At 43.2% G+C, this 3,431-nt stretch overlaps 1 pseudogene; it reads left to right on the top strand.

The window, feature by feature from the left end:
• Positions 1 to 1,491: 1,491 nt before the first annotated feature.
• On the top strand, positions 1,492 to 2,760 carry LOC102505958 (annotated as a pseudogene).
• Positions 2,761 to 3,431: the final 671 nt, after the last annotated feature.

Raw genomic sequence — 3,431 nt, 5'->3', positions numbered from 1 at the left:
AGGAAGAGAGAAACCGGGGTCTTTCCTCCCTCCTCTCTGCGTCAGGTGGCATCCGTGGCTGGCACTGACTCTGTCTACTATGGTTCCAGCTCCCACCACAGTTCTGGAAGAACCACCTGGCCCCTTAATTACTCCAGCCCTGACAGAAATAGCTGCTTTTTGCTATTGCTGATCAGTGGGCTGCCTCATCTCTCCCCACACTGCTGTCACTAGATCCTGTCACTGGTCTCTCACCCACTGAACTGTCTCACGTGGACCCTGTTTCACTGATGAGACCCTGACGTTCACGTACTTCGGCTGTCACTACCATAAGTATTCTGAGAAATGAGGTTGGAATTAGAGCAGATATCTCAGGGAACACAGAGGAAGAAAGAGTGGGAAACAATGGATCTTGCAATATGTCATTAAACCCTAATGGATGATGATGAAAATGGAAATTTAAAAAATATTGTTATATAAAGCTTCTTAAAGTAAAAGAGATCAATAATAAGGGTGAACTTAATAGCATTTTGGAAATAAATAATTTTAGGTTCTCTTAGGAAAAAGAGGAGATGGGGAAATTCAAAGTATTCTTAAGATTTCATCTTGGAACAGAGAGGCAATGGCAAGTGAATGTCTGAGGTGGCAGCATGCAAAAATTATTTAGCATGGGTATAAAATGAGAAAAACAGGATTCCTGTAAAATAGGAGGGAGGTTAGGAAGGCATAGTGGAACCTCCAGTTTCACAGGAAAAAATGATCCATGAAAATATGTGCCAAAAGAAGAGAAAATAGCACAAAACAATTAAGTATAAATACAACTTAAAGATTTAGAGTACATTTATCAAAATGTCAATGGGTTAAAATGTTGTATCACATACGAGTGTCAGATTCCATTAGAAATTGATAAATGACTCTTTATCATTTATAAAATCACCACAAAACAAGGTGTCAGAAAAGGTTTAAAGTGAGTGGATGGCAAGGGAACACCAAGAAAGGGGAAGGAAAAGAAAGCCCGGATGTCATGCTCTCATCAAATAATACAGAGCTAAATGCTGAGAGCATTCAGTAGGGCAAAGAGAGATGGTACTGATTTTAAAATGTTTGAGTCTTCAAAGAACAAACCTTCATGCACACAAAGAGGAGACCGTAAAGAAGAGGTTTTATAATATTCTGGGGGCAAGCCTCACTTTGCCAAGTACTGTTGGAGGAGACAGAATGACATCTTCAAGCTCGAAGAATCAGGCAGCAGCTGTGCTAATTAAGGAGATGGCTTTCTGAGCTGAGGGATGAGAGTGATGAAGCAGATTTCTCTCCATCTTTCTCCGCAGACTTACTAAGTAAACAGCAAATTTGCACCTGCATTACCAGGCCCCCGGGAGCCACTGCCTCGACACGGGTAAAAGCAACGTGCCCATACTCACATCTGGGAGCGCATCCTCAAGGTGGGCATGTGTGCCTGCAGTGGTGGTCTTAGCACCAGTATAAGGAGAGAGCTGGAGGCATTCTAAAATGGAGAACCGTATGGTAAAGGATGAGCATAGCATCCACGGCACCAACCCTCAGTATCTGGTGGAGAAGATCATTCGACTTAAATTTACAAGCCCAAATATTGGAAAGAGGAGAGCTTTGGCCTTACGGCTGAACTTGTTGATAAAACCATGGAGTTAAGGTTCGTGGGTGGTGTCTATGGTGGCAACATAAAGCCAACTCCCTTTCTGTGTTTGACCTTGAAGATGCTTCAGATTCAGCCTGAGAAGGATATCGTTGTAGAGTTTATCAGAAATGAAGATTTCAAGTATGTCTGCATGTTGGGAGAGCTTTACATGAGGTTGACAGGCACTGCAGTTGATTTGCTACAAGTACTTGGAGCCTCTGTACAGCAACTATCGAAAAATCAAGAGCCAGAACCGAAACGGGGAGTTTGAACTGGTGCGTGTAGATGAATTTATTGATGAACTACTGCATAGTGAGAGAGTCTGTGATATCATTCTGCCCCAGCTAACAGAAACGCTATGTGCTGGAGGAAGCTGAGCAACTGGAGCCTCGGGTCAGTGCTCTAGAAGAGGACATGGATGATGTGGAGTCCAGTGAAGAGGAGGAAGAAGAGGATGAGAAGTTGGAGAGAGTGCCGTCACCTGATCATCGCCGGAGAAGCTACCGAGACTTGGACAAGCCACGTCGTTCTCCCACACTGCGCTACTGGAGGGGTAGGAGTCGGTCTCCCAAACGGAGAAGCCCCTCTCCTCTCTGAGAAAGGCATCAGAGCAAGAGTCCAAGGCGTCATCGCAGCAGGTCCCGAGATAGATGGCTCCAAGTCTCCAGGTCATCACCGTAGTCACAGACATAGGAGCCACTCAAAGTCTCCTGAAAGATCTAAGAAAAGCCACAAGAAGAGCTGGAGAGGGAATGAGTAACGGACTCCGTTTGGTCCCGATGGCCTTCTGTGGAGATGAAGGCATTTGTCTATGTGGAAGAATGAAGACCTACTCCCCAGGCAGCTATGAGAATATTTTAGATTTTTTTTTTCCACCAAGTTTCTTCACTTTTTTTCTTTTAAATGAGAAGAGGTGCTGAGTTTTGTGTCTCTTTTTGAATCGTAACCCACGTTTGAGGCATGATGCTTCCCAAGGGCTGCTTTTGATCTCTTTGTACAACCAGCCTTGCTTGTACTTAAATTTATGAGGGTAGAATGGATTTGAGTAGAGGGTATGAATGACATGGGGAGGGTGTGGCCCCCTGGTGACCCTTTTGTTATTAAATTTGACACACTCATTTTCTGCAAAAAAAAAGAGAAATCTGACTTCTACCTCTAAGAGGAAGTTCAAAAGGCTTCTAGAGATTTGTTACCAATAATTCATAGCAAAGTATCCCCAAAACGCATTTATATATTTGGAACTTCAAAAATATTTTCCAGAAGACTGAATAAAAGCTAGTTAAGTTTCCAGCCGAGGCCCTATAATCATAACCAAAGAAACCATGTAAAATATTCTCATGTACCAGGGATCCCCACCCAGGTCTTCCCCAGGGGTAGGTCCCTTCTTAGCATAACACTGTACATTTACCTCCTGATTCATTTTCCCTATCGGGGTGAAAGATGGCAAAAAAAATCATCACAAGTACTTGATGACTAAGTGGGTATAAGAAGTGAAAGTCCAAGATGTGTTAAAATGATTTTTACAGTTCTTAAAACTGAATGTCTAAAAGGATGCTCTAGCACCAGTAGAAAGGAAGAAGCCAGGGCAATTTGTGTTTCAGGGAAGTTAATACATTGCGCCTCAGTAGCCTGCTAGAGATGTTCATTGGCCTCTGGACAAATGACACTCATGCTTAGAAAATGGCCCAAGGGTTAGGATCTGGAAGTGGGAATTATTTGCAAAAAGCGCTTGGTAGAGTCATGGGGATGTGTCATTTTAAGGAAAAATGAAGCACAGATTTGAGGACAGTTTGGG

This window comes from Camelus ferus, chromosome 14, assembly GCF_009834535.1.
Source record: "Camelus ferus isolate YT-003-E chromosome 14, BCGSAC_Cfer_1.0, whole genome shotgun sequence".
NCBI lineage: Eukaryota > Metazoa > Chordata > Mammalia > Artiodactyla > Camelidae > Camelus > Camelus ferus.
This window is presented reverse-complemented; position numbering and strand designations above follow the sequence as displayed.